At 51.8% G+C, this 19,440-nt stretch overlaps 1 protein-coding gene across 4 annotated transcripts in view; it reads left to right on the forward strand.

The window, feature by feature from the left end:
* PPP1R16A (protein phosphatase 1 regulatory subunit 16A) overlaps positions 1-19,440 on the forward strand; it is a 34,168-nt gene that overhangs the window by 1,535 nt on the left and 13,193 nt on the right. Inside the window, exon 1 of one of the 4 annotated variants that reach the window (XM_059395434.1) lies at positions 859-880. The exons of 2 other annotated variants lie outside the window; for them this stretch is intronic. The gene's annotated coding sequence lies outside the window, so the exon portion shown is untranslated. Of the gene's footprint in view, positions 1-858; positions 881-4,739; positions 4,762-19,440 lie in introns of those variants that run through there. One more of the 4 variants, XM_059395432.1, reaches the window with a different exon arrangement.

Here is a 19,440-nt window from a genome sequence, read left to right on the forward strand (position 1 = left end):
ATTTTAAAGAGATCACAAGTAGGCAGAGAGGCAGGCAGAGAGAGAGGAGGAAGCAGGCTCCCCGCTGAGCAGAGAGCCCCATGCGGGGCTCGATACGAGGACCCCGAGATCATGACCTGAGCCGAAGGCAGAGGCTTCACCCCCTGAGCCACCCCAAGTGGCCGTAGTACCTTCAACGGACACAGGCTCCTGCGTGAGTGAGTCTCCACACATCCCACGCCAGTGCCTCTGCCACGGTCTCCGCGGTGCCAAAGCAAGGCACCTGGGAGGCTCTTCCCTCCCGCTCCAGGCTCTCTGAGAACTTCTTCCTAAATGTCTTTGATTGGGGCCCTTCCTGTCCATCCCTTCCACCAAAGAGCCTGCCTCCGTGACTCCTCCTGACCCTCCGGGATCGCAGCACTTTCCCCTGACCGGTCTTGGCTCTTTCTTCGCTGCTTGCCTCGGAGTGACTGATCTGAAACGCAGCTCGGGTTCTTGAAACCCTTCCTCACAGACTGGTAAAACCACTCAGCGGCCTCTGCCGACCAGCCCCCAACCTCTGCCCCCTGCCCCGGCCTCGGAGCACTTTTCCGTGCGTGTGTCCTGCCGCCGCTGTACTGAACCCAGGAGGTGGTGGAAGGGACAGAGCAGGCCTTCCCCACCCTTCCAGGTTCTGTGGCCTTCGCCCCGCAGCGGGGAGGACAGAGATGTGGGACTCTTCCGCTCTGCGGGGGCGGGGGTGCCACGGAGGAGCAGGAGGTCAACCACCAGGAGCCCTGTGAGGGCAGTTATGGTAAGGTCTGCTGGTGGATGTTGGATTCCGGGCCGTTTCCTTTCTTAGCAGCCATGACAAACCCAAAGACTGAACAATGGGTACCGGCAGAGGAGCGCCTGGGACCAGGTGAGGCCACGGGGATGGAGGCTGCAGACAAGTCTTCAAAGAAGTTTCTGTGTGAAGGAGATGAGTGTGTGGGGGAGGTGGGGGTTGGAGTTGGTTCGAGTGGGGAAGTCTGTGGAGATCCAGAAAGATTAGGGAGGTTGTGGGCTTCAGCAGAGGAGTGACTGTATCTTCAGGGTCCCAGGCAGATAGAAGGAGGCTGGTCTGCAGGGGGAGGTGGAGGGTGGGGTAGTTGTCCTGCCGAGGGGCTCCCAGAGCCTGAGGCCAGTGCTCTGTGCTCAGCCCTGTCTTGCCGCACCGGGATTCCCTGTAGCCTGGGCTGTTCTGTGATGTGATGGTTGTGGTTTTGTTGACTTTGTGTGGTATGTCCTGTAAGCGTCACCTCCACCCCCCGACCCCCGCCTGGACCTTTTCCTGTTTGTTTGTTTTTTAAGATTCTATTTATTTGACACGGAGAGCCAGAGAGGGAACACAAGCAGGGGGAATGGGAGACGGAGAAGCAGGCTTCCTGCTGAGCAGGGAGCCTGATGTGGAGCTCGATCCCAGGACCCCAGGACCATGAGCTGAGCCAAAGGCAGACGCCTAATGACTGAGCCACGCAGGTGCCCCTCCCTTTTCCTATTTTAGAAGGAAGGGAGGAGGGTGTGGTTGCATGTGACGCTTTGGGAGTCTCCAGGCCTCAGATGGAGGGTCAGTTTTCTGCTGAGCCCTGCCCGCAGTCCAGTAGGTTTGAATGCCCCTCCCTGTGCTACCGGGCACAGGGCAGAGCCTTGCCATTGCTGATGGACCTTGCATTTTTGCAGGCCGGGTGTCCCTGCGGGTGGGGCTGAGTGATGTTCTTTTCCCTCAGACCAGCTCAGCCACAAGCTCGGAGGCCCCTCGGTCACAGTCATGGTCCGTACCAGCCTCCCAGCGCTGGGATCGCAGTTACCGAGCACTAGGCTCAGCTCTGAGGACACAGCAGAGGACACAGTAAATGGCCTGTCAAAGATTAGAACGGGGTGGGGAGGCTGGCTGGCTCAGTCTGTTAAGCAGGTGACACTTTTTTTTTTTTTAAGTTTAAGTTTTTATTATTTGACAGAGAGCGCAAGTAGGGGGAGCAGCAGGCAGAGGGAGAGGGAGAAGCAAGCTCCTTGCTGAGCAGGGAGCCGGATGTGGGGCTTGATCCCGGGATCCAGGGCCCGAGCTAAAGGCAGATAGATGCCCAAAGATTGAGCCACCCAGGTGCCCCGAGCAGCCTGCCTGGTTGTGATCTCAGCGTGGTGAGACTGAGCTCGGTGTTGGCCTCCCTGCTCAGGGTTCTGCTCGAGATTCTCCCCCTGCGCCCCTGACCTGCCTCTGCGCACGCACGCCCGTGTGTGTGTGCTCGCTTTCTTTGTCAAATAAACACATAAATAAAATCTTTAAAAAAAAATTAGAACAGGGTGAAAAGATAGGAGAGTGACAAGGTGATCACAGTAGTCCTCTAAGGAGGCAGTATTTAAATTGTGACCTGAGCTGCACAAAAGGAGTGAGTAATGCTAAGATCTGGCGGAGGAACTTTCCAGACACAAGGAACAGTTAGTGCAAAGTGGGAGTGCTGGTGGAGATGACCGCGTCAAGTAAACATGTGACAGACAAGGGGTCGGTGGGTGTTTTTTCCTCTGAAAAGCTGGGTAGTGGGGCCTCCGGGTGGCTCAGTTGGTTAAGTGTTTGCCTTTGGCTCAGGTTATGATCCCGGGGTCCTGGGATCGAGCCCCGCATCAGGGAGCCTGCCTCTCTGCTCTCCTACCCTCGTGTGCGCGCGCTCTCTCTATCACGTAAGTAAATAAAATCTAAAAAAAAAAATGTGCAAGCCATCCTTAGCTCACGGGTCATCCAAAACCAGATGGCAGGCCGTGGTGGCCAGTCCCTGTGCTAGATGCCGAGAACACGGTTAAGGCCACTCACTGAGTCCTCATTACAAACTTACAAAGAAAATAGCATTGTCATTCCACTCGCAGATAAGGAAACTGCGGAAAAGAGGTTGGGGACTTGACTGGTCGTCAGCTTCTTGCCAGTTCAGACCCAGCTCCCGGCCTCTGTGGTACCTGGAGCTGGAGATGTCCGAGGTGTAGGAGTAGGAAGCAGGCCGGTGCTGAGTGTGCAGGGAGATGGCGAGGCAAGCAGGGGCCAGACCACGAAGGCTGTAGAGGCCGGGATAAAACTTCTGGACCGTGTACTTGTTTTTAATACCAAACTTGATTGGGGTGTAATTTACATACAGTGACGTGTACCTGTTTTTTTTTTTTTTTTTTTTAAGATTTATTTATTTATTTGACAGACAGAGATCACAAGCAGGCAGAGAGGCAGGCAGGGGAGGGGGAGAGGGGAGGAAGCAGACTCCCTGCTGAGCAGAGAGCCCGGTGCGGGGCTCGATCCCAGGACCCTGAGATCATGACCCAAGCCGAAGGCAGCGGCTTAACCCACTGAGCCACCCAGGCGCCCACTGTGTACCTGTTTTAAGTGTGTGGTGGGTTTCGGTAGACGGACGTTGGGAAACACCCCGTAGCCAAGATGTACGGACGTCGGGAAACACCGCCGTAACGCGATGTCGGACCCCCTCCCGGAGCTCCCTGTTCTCCTGTGGGGTCAGTCCTCCCTCCCCGGGCCCCAGGCAACTACTGATCGGCTTTTCTGTAGATTCACCTTTCTTAGAATTTCACATAAGTGGAATCCTACAGAATGAACACTTGGTGTCTGACTTCTTTCACCAGACATGATGTTTTAGGGATTCAGGTTGGTGCAGGTGTGAGTAGATGATTCTCTTTGCCTGCCTGCCTTCCTTTTTTTTTTTTTTAACTAACCCCCCCCCCCCCTTTTTTTTTTTTTTAAAATTTTTTTTTTTTTTTTTTGACAGATCACAAGTAGGCAGAGAGGCAGGCGGGCGGGGGGGGGTAGGGGAGAGGGGGGAGGGTGGGGAAGCAGGCCCCCCGCTGAGCAGAGAGCCCAATGTGGGGCTCCATCACAGGACCCTGGGATCATGACCTGAGCCGAAGGCAGAGGCTTTAACCTGCTGAGCCACCCAGGCGCCCTGAAAGCAGCATTTTTTGATGGAAAACCAGCGAGCTGGTTAGCCTTCTGGCCTCTAGGGAGTCAAGGCTGGAATGCCCAGGAAACAGTAATAGCCAGAGCAGCCAACAAAAGTATAGCGTGCAATAATGCATTTCGGACATAGGAGCCATTGTAAATTTTATTCCCATTGTAGGTGAGAAGCACTCTCTGTTTCTGTAACATTCCAAAGTCATGGATACCACGAAGGCACACCAGCCATTGGTGTAAATGTTTACGGTTTTACCATTGAGTGAGGTGCAGGTTAGAGCAAGGGCGCAGAGCAGCTTGTGTGCTGGAGTAGCCAGAGGTCAGAGTGCCCGCTCGGTGACTGCTGAAGGGCTGGCCATAGCATGCCCAGCACCATACTTAACCATTTTCATCCTTTTGTTATTTTTTAAATTTTAACTTAATTTTATTTTTTTAAAAGATTTTATTTATTTATTTGACAGACAGAGATCACAAGTAGGCAGAGAGGCAGGCAGAGAGAGCGGAGGAAGCAGACTCCCTGCTGAGCAGGGAGCCCGATGTGGGGCTCATTCCCAAGACCCTGGGATCAGGACCCAAGTGGAAGACAGTTGCTTAACCGACTGAGCCACCCAGGTGCCCCCCAATTTTTTTTATTTTTTAAGTGATCACTACATGCAACGTGTAGTGAACCCAAAGCTCTGACTCCAAGATCACGAGTCGTGCTTCGCCCCCGAGCCCTGCCAGAAGGCCCGTTCTCATCCTTGCCGTCAGAACCGTTGCCGAGGCGGGAAGGCTGTTGCCGCAGTCGCTTTCTGCACGTGGTCGTGGTCGGGGTGAGTGGGAAGGTGAGCTCAGCAGTAAGCTGGGGGGTGGGGGGGTTGCGTCTGGATGCAAACGTAGTCTTTGTTTCAAGATCAGATGCCCCAGGATTGGCCCTGAGTCTGAACACCTGCTGCTGTTTCTGCATGCCTGGGGAGACTTCATGGCTCTCCAAGGCCAAAAGTTTTAACCTGTGGGTGCTTTCTCCTATGAAGGGGAGCAGAGAAGCAAATCCTCTCCGTATTATGATAAAGTAGACCTTGCGGAAAACTCTGTCATCCAAATTAGCTTTTAAGGTTTGTGAAAAGTAAGGGCTCTTGCTGACCCTGGGGCATTGCTACGCAGGTGGATTAATGTTCTTCCCGAGTGAAGAGAAAACGATCCTGGCTGTTCCGAGCACTGGAACACGACCGGTGCCCGGCACAGGGGTCTGTCCCAGGAAACACTGCTCTCCGTGGGAACGGCTGTCAGCAGCTGGGGGTAGGAACAGGAAGGCGCTGGGGCCACTTACTGCTGGGGGATTCTGGACAGACTTCTACCCAGTGTTGCTTAGGTTTTCTCAGGGGTAAAATGAGGGCGTCCCCGGGACTGGCGCCGTGGGTAGTGAGGCCCTGAGCCTTGGGGTGTGTTACAGGTTTGATGCCTTAAGAGCTTCTTTCTAGGTATTGATTAGTCCGGGGAGACGTTTTGAGGCTCTGAGTCCTGATGGCAGGTGCATTGTGCGTTCTGCCCAGAACATTTGAGGATTTTCCCCATAAACAGGGTGGTAGCTGTAGTCAGAGACAGGACATACAAAAGATAGCAGAGGATCACTTAGGTCCCCTGGTTGGCTACTTTGATTACTGTTGTCAAATCCTAGAATCATTTCCCCCCTTTAGGAGAAGGAAGTTCTGGCATGATACTTTTCTGAGCCCTCAGTCCAATAAGGAATAGGGGTGGAGGAACTGAGGAGAAGAGCGTGCGCATTTCTCAAAGGGCCCGGCGAGGGAAGGGGCTCGGACACACGCAGCTGGGGAGGCCTGTTGGAGGCCCCACCGCGTGAGCTCTTGCAGGACGGCCAGTCTGGGGTGGCTTTACGGCAGCGGGGCTGAGCGCGGGCTGTGGCTCTGCTGTCAGTAAGGACACAGAGACGTGTTTCTGGGCCAGGCAGCGGTTTCTCCAAGCTGGAGCCGAGTTCCTCGGAGTCTCACCACAGGGACGCAGGACACTCGAGCGGCGGGCTGGAGTGCTTCACTGTGCCACGGTCCTTTCACCAGTGCCTTGGCTCTTTTGTAATAACAGCAGAAACCAGAGGGGTTTGGTTTGCGTAGGGGCCTGCATGTCCTGGAGTTGAAAATTAGGAATATAATTGCTTGGAACACCTGGGTGGCTCAGATTATGAGCCAGGGTCCTGGGATCAAGTCCCACGTGGGGCCTCTGCTCTGCCTCTCCACCTGCTTGTACTCACTCTGGCTCTCAAATGAATACATTTTTTTTTTTTTAAGATTTTATTTATTTATTTGACAGAGAGATCACAAGTAGATAGAGAGGCAGGCAGAGAGAGAGAGAGAGAGAAGCAAGCTCCCTGCTGAGCAGAGAGCCCGATGCGGGACTCGATCCCAGGACCCTGAGACCATGACCTGAGCGGAAGGCAGCGGCTTTAACCCACTGAGCCACCCAGGTGCCCACAAATGAATACATTTTTAAAACTCTTAAAAAAATTTTATTGATCTTTTATGTTGGCTCACCCAGCATGTGAATGATACGGCTTGTCAGATGAAATCTGAGCGGACGTAGCTTCATCTGCGTCCTTCTAACTAAAGCAGAAGGACCCGGTTTGGCCTGTTCGTAAACAGAGTTACTGCTCCCTGGCTGGATCTAGCATCGAAAGGAAGGCCCGAATATTCTTTGAAGACAGCTTGGAGTGGATCGTAATCATGAACAGGTCCATCGGGCTTCTGTGTCTAAGCCTGGATTTTGTTCCATCCGGCAGCTTGGAGAAGCCCCTGTCGCTGGTCTGTGATGCCTGGCCGGCCTTTTGGTATCTTGGCCAAAGCTAGTGTTTTGTTTCCGTAACATTCTTTGCGGGTGTTCCCGTCTGGCTAGCTGCGCCCAGTGTTTCGCCTGGCTCTCACAGGTTCCATGTGGCCCTGTGGGTAAAGGTCCGAGAGACCAGGTAGGGAGTTTGGGTCAGTGCGCCGACCTCAACGGCTACACGAGGGCTGTGGGCATCGAGCGCATTCCAGCCGTGGTTCTGTTCTGCCTTGTCTAGGGAACATAAGAGACTTGGGGCTTATTTATGTGTTTGTTTATAAAGATTTTATTTATTTATTTGAGAAACGGGGGCAGAGAGAGCACGAGCGGTGGGGAGGGGCTGAGGGAGAAGGAGAAGCAGACACTGTAGGGCAGGGAGCTGATCAGGACCCGAGTGGAAGGGACACACTCAACGGCCTGAGCCCCCGGGCGCCCCGGGGGTTTATCCACAGTCTCAGAAGACTTAACCTTGTTTATTTAGTTATTTATTTGTTATAAAGATTTTATTTATTTATTTGGCAGACAGAGATCACAAGTAGGCAGAGAGGCAGGCAGAAAGAGGAGGAGGCAGGCTCCCCCAGGAGCAGAGAGCCCCATTCGGGGCTCGATCCCAGGACCCTGAGATCATGACCTGAGCCGAAGGCAGAGGCTTAACCCACTGAGCCACCCAGGTGGCCCAACTTTATTTATATTTTAATTAATTAATTAATCTCTCTGCCCAATGTGGTGCTCCAACTTCCAGGCTCTGAGATCAAGAGTCTCATATTCTACCGGCTGAGCCAGCGAGGCGCCCCAGAAGACTTAACTTTAAATTCTATTTTTTAAAAGATTTTATTTATTTCTTTGACAGAGAGACAGTGAGTGAGGGAACACAAGCAGGGGGAGCCGGAGGGTGCTTTTTTTTTTTTTTTTAAGATTTTTTAAAATTTTATTCATTTGACTGAGAGATCACAAGCAGGCAGGCAGAGGGAGAGGGGGAAGCAGGCTCCCCATGGAACAGAGAGCCCGATGCGGGGCTCAATCCCAGGACCCTGAGATCATGACCTGAGCCAAGGGCAGAGGCTTTAACCCACTGAGCCCCTCAGGCGCCCCTGAAGGCAGGTGCTTAACGACTGAGCCCCCCAGGTGCCCCTTAACTTTATTTTTTATTTATTTAAAAAATATTTTATTTATTTGACAGAGATCACATGTAGGCAGAGAGAGGGGGAAGCAGGCTCCCCACCGAGCAGGGAGCCCGATGTGGGGCTCGATCCCAGGACCCTGAGATGATGACCTGAGCTGAAGGCAGAGGCTCAACCCACTGAGCCCCCCAGGTGCCCCGCCCCTTAACTTTAAATTTTTATTTATATTTATTAATTTTTTTTAAAAGATTTTATTTATTTGACAGACAGAGATCGCAAGTAGGCAGAGAGGCAGGTTGAAAGAGAGAGAGGAAGAAGCAGGCTCCCCGCTGAGCAGAGAGCTCGATGTGGGACTCAATCCCAGGACTCTGGGATCATGACCTGAGCCGAAGGCAGAGGCTTAACCCACTGAGCCACCCAGGCGCCCAATATATTTATTATTTTTTTATAGAGTGTACTTTGGGGTAGGGAGGAGTAGGGGTAGCGGGAGAGAGAACCCTAAGCAGGTTTTCTCCATCTCCTGGCCCTGAAATTACCACCTGAACCAAAATCAAGAGTGACACTTAACTGCCTGAGCCCCCGGGTGCCCCAGAAGACTTCACTGTAAAGGGGCAGGTTTTAGTGGGTTCAGGAGAGCAGCCGGTGGGAGTGGTTCAGAGGAAAAGGACGTTTGGCCGAGAGAACGGAGGAAGACAGCACCGGAAGCCGGGCCTGAGCACAAGTAGTCGCTGCGCGTCTGCGGACAAGGATGGGAAAGGGGGAGAGAGGGCTCAGAAACTGTTGGACGCCTTCACTCGGTTGTTCGCTTCAGTTGATTCAGAAATAGTTTGTTTGGTTTTTTTTCCAAGGAGACATACTTCGAACCCTAAAGGCACTCAGAAGCCTCCAGAAACCGTTCACGATACATGTCCAGTTCCGGTTCCTTCTCTTCCTCCTCCTTCCCGCCCTTCCTTCTCTCCGGGAGCGGCCGTTCATGTTCTAGATTACTTTTGGGTAGGTCATCCCTTTGCTTACAAATGGGCATGGGGAGAGACCACAGTTACTGAAATTAAAGCGGCCAGAGTCCCAGTAGGAAGGACACCCCCAAAGCATTTTGATCTCTGGGATCCAGTTTCTTAGTGGCTATTCTATAGAGCCAAGAGGTCAGTTCCTCAGAGGCACAGTTTCAGCAGGAACAGCCCGGCTCCAGGAGGAGTCCGTCCCCAGGCCAGCATGGTCCCCATAGGAACAGTCCAATTCCAAGCAGGAGTTGGACTGAAGACCAAATGGGCATTCCCAGAAAAAAACAAGGCCTTCAGACGGACCTTGCACAGAGCATGGAGAGCAGAGCTTGAAATCTAGGAGAAAACTTAGTCTCTGACTCCAGGGCGGGTAAGAAAGCAGTGAGCTCGGTTGGCTCTGAGGGTGCAGGCACCTCGGGGCTGCTGGGGATCTTCTGGATCTCACTTCTGACCACCAAGTGATGCTAACCTTGCAAATGAAACTGCCGGTTACTTGGCAGCAGAGGTGGATTTTTTGGGCACAGCAGGGACTCGCAGCCTGGAGCCAGCAAAGCCGCCTGCGGGGCGAGGGAGAGCAAAGTCTTTCACGGTGGCAGGGGGAGCTGGCAGGGGCTGCTGGCAGGGACCAGTCCAGGAGGAAGCGGAGGGCTACAGTGTGGTGGCTTCTCCTCCTTGGCTCCCAGGCTGTGGGGAGCAGGAAGCCTTCCTCCTGCGGTGGGGGTGGGGGGGCGGGGGCAGGAAAGTGGCCCCCAAAGCAGTAGCCGCTTGGAAGGTCCCAGTCAGGCTGAGCTTGAGGGCAGAGCTCCTCCTGCTGGCCGCCGACTCCGCCCGAATGAGGTTTCCTTCACTGATTTTCATGTTCTCTTGTCTATTGCTGTGTGTCACCTTACTCCAAAATATAGTGACTTGGGGCGCCTGGGGGGCTCAGTGGGGTAGCCTCTGCCTTCGGCTCAGGTCATGGTCCCAGGGTCCTGGGGTCCACCGCTGCATCAGGCTCCCTGCTCAGTGGGGAGCCTGCTTCTCCCTCTCCCACTCCCCCTGCTTGTGTTCCCTCTCGTCATCAGATGAATAATAAAATCTTTTAAAAAATAAATAAAATCTTTTTTATTAGTTTTTTTTAAAGATTTTATTTATTTATTTGACAGAGATCACACGTAGGCAGAGAGGCAGGCAGAGAGAGAGGAGGAAGCAGGCTCCCTGATGAGCAGAGAGCCCGATGCGGGTCTTGATCCCAGGACCCTGAGATCATGACCCGAGCCCAATGCAGCGGCTTAACCCCCTGAGTCACCCAGGTGCCCCTGTTTTTTATTTTTTTAAAGATTGTGTTTACTTATTTGAGAAGGGGTGAGAGCTAGAGAGAGCGCACACACGGAGGGAGACAACTAGACAAATCTCCAGTCTCATAAATGTCACTGTTACACATTTTATGATTTGCTTGAATTTGGATCCAAACAAGATGCCAATGTTGCACACAGTTCTAAAGCTTCTTGAAATATGTAGGTTCCCCGACCATCAATTTCCCTGGATGCTCAGTTTATTTGTTGAAGAAACTCTGTCACTTGTTTATAGTTTCCCACCGTGAGATCTTCTGATTGTGCTTCTTTGGTGCCCTTTGATCGGCTCTCGGCTCTCTGTCTCCCGCATTTCCTGGGAACCGGAGTCCCGGCAAGCCTCCATCGGATTCTCTCTAGTGTTTCATTGTTTACGGACACTGCTCAGTATAAGGTGGCTGTCCCTCCACTGTGTGGCACAGTGTCCAGGTGTCATTTTTGTGGCTGATAAAAATTTCTGGGAGGGTTCGTGCAGGAGAAGCGAGCAAACAGACGGTGGCCGGGGAGAAGCGGGTGGGGAGGATGGGTGGACGAGTTGGGGGTGCCGAGGAGCGCCCCGGCAGCAATGGGAAAACAAAACAGAAGAGCGTCAGAGTTCTCTGACAAGGAGCCTGTTTGGTTTTCGGTGTGGATGCCAGCGTCTGGGTTTGATGGGTTTCAGTCCGTCCCGCTTGCTCTTTGGACCGCCTCAGTCCCGAGGTGGCCCTGTGTCCGGCGTTGAGGGCGTCGGATGCGGCCCGCGGGCTGACTGCCCCGTCCTGCTTGTGCTGTGACGAGATGCTGCGCGGTGAGCTCAGACATCTCCAACCCCAGGCCTGGAATCAGCCTTTTCTACAAAGACGTTTATAAGGAAAATGTTTTTTGGTTTTTTTTCTTTAAAGATTTTATTTATTTATTTGAGAGAGACAGGGAGAGAGAGCATGAGTGAGGAGAAGGTCAGAGGGAGAAGCGGACTCCCCTGGAGCCGGCAGCCCGATGCGGGACTCGATCTCGGGACTCCAGGATCATGACCTGAGCCGAAGGCAGTCGTCCAACCAACTGAGCCACCCAGGCGTCCCAGGGAAACGGGTTTTGGAGCACCCTTGCTGCTGGGCTGCTCACTGTTTCTGAGCCTTCCCCATGGACAGAAGTAGGAAGTCTGTTTTAAACGGAGTAGCAGTACGAGACTCTGTTGGTAGTTTCGGGTCAGATTCGAGGCTACAGGAATTCTGTTTTTCCTCCTGTATTTGGATCTTCCTCCCACGCCCGCATCTCGGTTCTCAGTGACTCTGGGTGACGGAAGTGTGACGACCAGCGTTAAGTATGAGCTACTTGCCTGCTGCATCCCACAGGAAGCCTGGAACAGTCTTAGGGCAAAAATGCAAACTTCACAGCTGATCACATGATTATTGAAAATAGGCCATTTTGGCAATTCCCCAAAGCCTGGGCGAACCTCTGTCCCTGCTCCTGCAGCCTCGTGCTAAGGCGGCACTGGCGCTGGCAGCTTTGACCTCCGCTTCCTCTAATCACCCCGCCTTTGCTTTTTTTTTTGTAATTGTGATAAAAGGTGCATGACATAAAATCTGCTATTGTAACCATTTTAAGGTACGATTCAGTGGCACTGAGTACATCCTCTGGCTTGTATAGTCATCGCCTGGATCTGTTACCAGAACCTTCTAACCTCCAACCTCCTGAAATAGAAACTCTGTCCCCTTTATTTTTTAATGTTTAAAAATTATTTATTTATTTATTTATGACAATGTTAGTTTTATTGATTGATTGATTAACACATAATGTATTATTTGTTTCAGGGGTACGGGTCTGTGATTCACCAGTCTTACACAGTTCGCAGCGCTCACTGTAGCACATGCCCTCCCCAGTGTCCGTCATCCGGCCACCCATCCCTCCCACCCACTCCACTCCAACAGCCCTCAGTTTGTTTCCTGAGAAAGAGTCTGTTATGGTTTGTCCCCTCTCTGCTTTCGTCTTGTTCCGTTTTTCCCCTGTGATCCTCCGTCTTGTTTCTCAGATTCCTCAAATCAGTGAGATCAAATGATAATTGTCCCTCTCTGATTGACTTATTTTGCTTAGCGTAATGCCCTCAGTTCCATCCGTGTCATTGCAAATGGCAAGATTTAGGGTTTTTTTAATGACTGTGATATTCCATTGTATATGTATACCTCATCTTTTTGTTGTTGTTGTTTAAAGATTTTATTTATCTATCTATTTGACAGACTTCACAAGTAGGCAGAGATGCAGGCAGAGGTGGGGGGGAAGCAGACTCCCTGCCGAGCGGAGAGCCCAAAGTGGGGCTCAATCCCAGGACCCTGAGATCATGACCCGAGCCGAAGGCAGAGGCTTTAACCCACTGAGCCACTCAGGTGCCCCTTTGAATACCACATCTTCTTTATCCATTCATCTGTTGATGGACATCTGAGCTCTTTCCATAGTTCTGCTATTGTGGACGTTGCTTCTATAAACATTCGGGTGCACGTACCCCTTTGGATCACTATGTTTGTATCTTTGGGATAAATACCCACTAGTGAAATTGTTGGGTCATAGGTAGCTCTATTTTCAACTTTTCGAGGAACTTCCATATTGTTTTCCAGAGTGGCTGCACCAGCTCACATTCCCACCAACAGTGTAGGAGGGATCCCCTTTCTGCGCATCCTCACCAACATCTGTCGTTTCCTGACTTGTTAATTTAAGCCATTCTGACTGGTGTGAGGTGGGATCTCACTGTGGTTTGGATTTGTATTTCCCGGATGCCGAGTGATTGGAGCACTTTCTCATGTGTCTGTTGGCCATTTTGATGTCTTCTTTGCAGAAATGTCTGTTCATGTCTTCTGCCCATTTCTTGATTGGATTATTTGTTCTTTGGGTGTTGAGTCTGATAAGTTCTTTTTTTTTTAATTTTTAAAAAATCTGATAAGTTCTTTATTGATTTTGAATACTAGCCCTTTATCTGATATGTCATTTGCAAATATCTTCTCACATTCTGTGGATTGTCTTTTGGTTTTGTTGACTGCTTCCTTTGCTGTGCAAAAACTTTTTATCTTGAGAAAGTCCCAATTGTTCATTTTTGCCCTTGCTTCCGTTACCTCTGGCGATGTTTCTAGAAGAAGTTGCTGCCACTGAGGTTGAAGAGGGTGCTGCCTGTGTTCTCCTCAAGGATTTGGGTGGATTCCTATTTCACACTTGGGTTTTTCATCCATTTTTGAGTCTTTTTTTGTGTTTGGTGTAAGGAAATGGTCCAGTTTCATTCTTCTGCATGTGGCTGTCCAGTTTTCCCAACACCATTTGTTGAAGGGACTGTCTTCCTTCCATTGAATGTTCTTTCCTGCTTTGTCAAAGATTAGTTGACCATTGAGTTGAGGGTCCGTTTCTGGGCTCTCTACTCTGTTCCATTGATCGATGTGTCTGTTTTTGTGCCAACACCATACCGTCTTGATGGTTACAGCTTTGTTTTTTTTTTTGTTTTTGTTTTTTTTTTAAAGATTTTATTTATTTATTTGACAAAGAGAAATCACAAGTAGATGGAGAGGCAGGCAGAGAGAGAGAGAGGGAAGCAGGCTCCCTGCTGAGCAGAGAGCCCGATGCGGGACTTGATCCCAGGACCCCGAGATCATGACCCGAGCCGAAGGCAGTGGCTTAACCCACTGAGCCACCCAGGCGCCCATGGTTACAGCTTTGTAATAGAGCTTGAAGTCCGGAATTGTGATGCCACCAGCTTTGGTTTCCTTTCTCAACATTCCTCTGGCTTTTCGGGGTCTTTTCTGGTTCCATACAAATTTTAGGATTATTTTTTCCATTTCTTTGAAAAAAGTTGATGGTATTTTGATAGGAATTGCATTAAATGTGTATATCGCTTTAGGGAGCATAGAGATTTTACAGTACTTGTTCTTCTAGTCCATGAGAATGGAATGTTTTCCCATTTCTTTGTGTTTTCCTCAATTTCTTCCGTGAGTACTCTACAGTTTTGTGAGCACAGATTCTTTATCTCTTTGGTTACATTTATTCCTAGGTAGCTTATGGTTTTGGGTGCAGTAGTAAATGGGATTGACTCCTTAATGTAATCCTTAATCGACTCTTTCTTCTGTCTTGTTGTTGGTGTATAGAAATGCAACTGATTTCTGTGCATCGATTTTTATATCCTGCCACTTTGCTGAATTCCTGTATGAATTCCCTTAAGCAGTTTTGGGATGGAGTCTTTTGGGTTTTCCACATAAAGTATCATATCACCTGCAAAGAGTGAGAGTTTGACTTCTTTGCCAATTAGAATACACATTCTTCTCTAGTGGACATGGAACCTTCTCCAGAATAAATCACATCCTGGGTCATAAATCAGGTCTCAACCGGTACCAAGAGACTGGGATCATTCCCTGCATATTTGTGGACCACAGTGCTTTGAAACTTGAACTCAATCACAAGAGGAAAGTTAGAAGGAACTCAAATACATGGAGGCTGAAGAGTATCCTACTAAAGACTGAATGGGTCAACCAGGAAATTAAAGAAGAATTTTAAAAATTCATGGAAACAAATGAAAATGAAAACACAACCTTTCAGAATCTTTGGAATGCAGCAGTGGCAGTCCTGAGAGGAAGGTATGCAGCGCTACAAGTCTTTATCAAGAAACAAGATAGTTCCCAAATACACAACCTAACCTATCATCTAAAGGAGTTGGAGAAAGAACAGCAAATAAAGCCTGATCCCAGCAGGTTTCTCTTTCATTCATGATTTTATTAATTTGGGTCCTTTCTCTTTTCTTTTTGATAAGTCTGGCCAGGGGGTTATCAATCTTATTAATTCTTTCAAAGAACCACTCCTAGTTTCATTGATTTGTTCTACTTGTTCTTTTGGTTTCTGTTTCATTGATTTCTGCTCAGATCTTTAGGATTTCTCTCTCTGCCTACTTGTGATCTCTGTCTGTCAAATAAATAAATAAAATCTTAAAAAAAAAAAGTGCCAAAACTGAACCAGGAAGAAATAGAAAACTTGAACAGACCCATAACAAGCGAGGAGATTGAAGCAGTCATCAAAAATCTCCCAACAGGGGTGCCTGGGTGGCTCAGTGGGTTAAAGCCTCTGCCTTTGGCTCGGGTCATGGTCCCAGGGGCCTGGGATTGAGCCCCGCATTGGGCTCTCTACTCCACAAAGGGCCTGCTTCCTCTTCTCTCTCTGCCTACCTCCCTGCCTACTTGTGATCTCTCTCTCTGTCAAATGAATAAATGAAATCTTTAAAAAAAAAAAAAAAAAAACTCCCAATAGGGCTCCTGGGTGGCTCAGTGGTTAAAACCTCTGTGATCTCTGTCTGTCAAAAAAATAAAAATCTCCCAACAAACAAGAGCCCGGGGTCAGGGGGCAGCTTCTCAGGGGAAATCCACCAAAGATTTAAGATTTTTTAAAAAAAATTATTTGACAGAGAGAGAGCGGGATCACAAGTAGGCAGAGAGGCAGGCAGAGAGAGAGGGGGAAGCAAGCTCCCTGCTGAGGAGAGATCCCGATGAGTGGCTCGATCCCAGGACCCCGAGATTATGACCTGAACTGAAGGCAGAGGCTTAACCAACTGAGCCACCCAGGTGCCCCAGCTCTGTCCCCTTTAAACAATTCCCACCCCAGGCCCCGGCCCTGGATAACCTGTATTCTGTCTGTATCTGTGAATTTAACTGTTGTCAGTCCCTCCTCTAAGTGGAATCACATACTGTGTGTCCTTTTATCAATACGTTTGTGGCATGCGTTGCAACTAACTCCTTTTTTTATAGCTGAATATTCCAATGTATGGAGAGACCATGTTTCGTTTATCTTTCCATTGGCCAATGGACATTTGGTCCCTGCCTCTAGCTATTGTGGATTATGATGAACATTGGCGCACAGATACCAGAGTCCCTGTTTCCAGGCCCTTTGTGTGCACTCAGAAACTCGGTCACTTGTTTTTATAGTTTCGCACTGACGCTTCCCTGAAGTTACGGGGTGTTTATCCCACACGCCATCACTGCACACTGCCAGGCTGATGGAGGCTGTGTTCTACCCTGTACCATCGTTCCTAATCCTGTGTTGCAGAAGTTGGAAATGGCGTCTGTCTGTCCGCACAGCTGCGCTGATGCTCTCTTTCCTTGTGTCCTGGCCCCCGTCTCCTGCACCCTAGAGGAATGGTGTTCTTGGCTGGCTTTAGGGCCACGGGGATTCTGTTGGCTTCGGAGTTACCAGTCCCCTTTATCATGTCCTTGAGTTTTTCTGACCTCCGCCATTTCTTGGACACCTCCTGTTCGCCGTCCTCTCTGTCCAGTGGCTCCCACTGTCTCCCTCCAGCTTCAGGAACTTGTGTCGTCATTGAGAACTCCCTCTCTGTGGGCCTCTCGTTTTCCCACTAGGCTTCTGGGGGGCTGGGTCTCGCTTTGGTTGCTCACCTGCACCCACACATCTCTTGCTCTAAGGCTGTGTGGCCCATGGGTCTTGTGTACCGCTCCCTCCAGCTTCCCCTACTGCTGTCCCGTGCCCGAGGCTCGCTGTTGGGGTGCGTGTTCTGAGTCAGAGAAGACCCAGGGCTACAGCTGTGTGGTGTTGACCTTGTACCTGACAGACCTTAATTTCCAGATCTACACAGTGGGGTCCTGGCCCACTGGAGTGACTAAATGGGACACTGTGGCCCCCAAGGGACTGGGGGCTGTGCTGGCCACGGGGGGCACCAGGGGTCTTGGGAAGCCATCTGTCTTTAATCTCTCCTAGCCAGGGGCTGGGTTTTCTTTTCGCTCAGTGAGACTCTTCTCTTCCTTCCTTCCTTCCTTCCTTCCTTTCAAGATTTTATTTATTTATTTGACAGACAGAGATCACAAGTAGGCAGAGGCAGGCAGACGGAGAGGGAGACATAGGCTCCCCGCTGAGCAGAGAGCCTGACGCGGGGCTCGATCCCAGGATCCTGGGACCATGCCCGGAGCCCCGGGTGCCCGCTGAGCCTCTTTTCAAACGGAGACGCCTCCGGCCAGACCTCCTGGCCCTGGCACCTGGCCGCGAGTTTATCAGCTTTGTTTTGGAGCTGAATGGCGGAGGGAAGGGAAATGGGGAGCCTCCCAGTATGGTGGGGCCTCCGGCATCTGGGGAGGGGACTTCCCAGGTGCTGGCTCGTCGCAGGCACTTCTGCTGGCGCTCACCCCGGGCCCTGGCTCGTGTGGCCCCTGCGTGTCTACTGCCTACGCCGGCCCCGGGGCCTTACAGGTCCCCTCACGGGCTTGTCGCCTGGCCCCAGTGAAATCCCATTTTGGGGCGCCTGGGTGGCTCAGTGGGTTAAGCCGCTGCCTTCGGCTCAGGTCATGATCTCAGGGTCCTGGGATCGAGTCCCGCATCGGGGGTCTCTGCTCAGCAGGGAGCCTGCTTCCTCCTCTCTATCTCTGCCTGCCTCTCTGCCTACTTGTGATCTCTCTCTGTCAAATAAATAAATAAAATCTTTAAAAAAAAAAAAAAAAAGAAATCCCATTTTGTAGGACAGAAACCAGGATAGCTTCAATTTCGTCTGGCTCTGCAGCTCTTGGTAAGGGGAGTCTGGGGTGGGGGGGCACCGAGATCACTGAGAAAGGACACAGGCTCTCTGCCAGGGTCTGGGAGGAAGCTGAGGCCAGGCAAGTTAGTCCTTGGCAGAGGTGTGGGGAGCTGGAGAGGAGACGGCTGATGGCCCCAGCAGGTAGCACAGACCTCTCCTCTGGGCTCGGGGATCAGCCCGCAGGCCCCAGAAGAGTGGGGAATCTAGAAGAGGCCTGGGCATGGAGGGACCGTACCGCTGCAGAGCTGCGGGGAGAGGCGGCTTCTACAGCCGTGGTGCCCGGGCACTTGGGTGTCCTAGGGAGGAAGAGGATCGGAGGCCCCACAGTCGCAGAGCGCACCGTTCCCTAGCAAAAGGCCACGCACTCGGAGCGGAGGTGCCCACGCTCCTGCGTTGGGAAGGTGTGCACGGAGGTAGGAAACCTGATGACAGCGGAGGGGGCGACCCTGGCGTCTGCGGCTGTCCTGGCAGGGCGGTGCCCGCGTGGTCTTGCGTGTCCAGTTGGCGCGCGATTGATGCACTTTCTGTGTGTGTGGCACGCTTCGCAGTACAAAGGGTTTTCAAAGGGGACCTGACGTGCTGGGGGAAATGCGGGGAAGCCTGTCTGGCCTAGGTGCAGGGCTCGTGGGACGGACAGGAGGTCCAGCCCGGCTGGAGAGTGGTGGGCCGGTGCCCTGGGCGGGCAATGAACGGGGCTACTGAGTGCTCAGAGGAAACCTGTGCAGACCCTGGACCCCAGGACCTCCGTGGGCTGCCTGAGAAGCTCTGGCCTTCCATGCCTGTTGGGACCCCGTGTGCATTTTCAGTGCCTTGGGGCTGCGGTATGGGGACAGGCTGGAGCCCCAGCTGGGCTCAGGACAGCAGGTGGAAGATGCAGACCCAGTGGGAAGCAGGGCCCGGCCTTGTTGCTGCTGCCTGCTTCCCAGTTCCCAGACTGTCCCAGTGTCTTCCCTCTGGACCCTTGGCCTGGGTGTGCCTCAGAGGTGTGTTAGTCCCCAGCCGCCCTTCCCTTGAGTGCCAGCAGTGGTGGCCCTGCGCAGGAGGGAGCGAGAGACGCAGGCCTTCTGGAGCTGAGGTCTGCATCGGTGACAGTTGTGGTGTCAAGGTCAAGGAACCATGGGGCAGGGAGTTGAGTTCCAAGTGTGTTCCCAGAGCAGGAGCTCATTTCTTGGGGGTTCTCCTGGGAGTGTGGGCGGCTGGGCGGTGGAGGCTAGACCCAGGGGAGTCAGAGGGACCGTAGGAGCCCCAGGCAGTAGGGCCAGCAGGATGGAAGTCAGGGCCACCAGGGGGCCACCTGTAATGGGTCCTTGAGACCCAGTGGTGGGAGGCTGGCAGAGGGACAGGCATACGCTGCTCTGAGAGATTAGGGCATGGAGAAATGACCTTTTTGGGATAGGAGGCCATTAAGCCCATTCCTGTATTGGCCTTGCGAGGCTCGTGAGCCGAGAAGCACAGGGAGCGTGTCTAGCTGGCCATGGAGAGTGGGACTGTGGCTTCTCTCGGAAGACGCGGCTGCCCTCCCGGGCCACGAGCAAGGACCTCTCCAGCCTCGCAGGGCTGGTCTCCGAAGTGTGTACTGACGCTGAGCCAAGCCAGGGCTACGTGACTGCCGACCCCCCATTCTGCTGCTAGTGATCCTGGTGGCTCCCCATTCTGCTGCTGAGTGATCCTGGTGGCTCCCCATTCTGCTGCTGAGTGATCCTGGTGGCTCCCCATTCTGCTGCTG

This window comes from Mustela nigripes, chromosome 3 (assembly GCF_022355385.1).
Source record: "Mustela nigripes isolate SB6536 chromosome 3, MUSNIG.SB6536, whole genome shotgun sequence".
Taxonomy (NCBI): Eukaryota; Metazoa; Chordata; class Mammalia; order Carnivora; family Mustelidae; genus Mustela; species Mustela nigripes.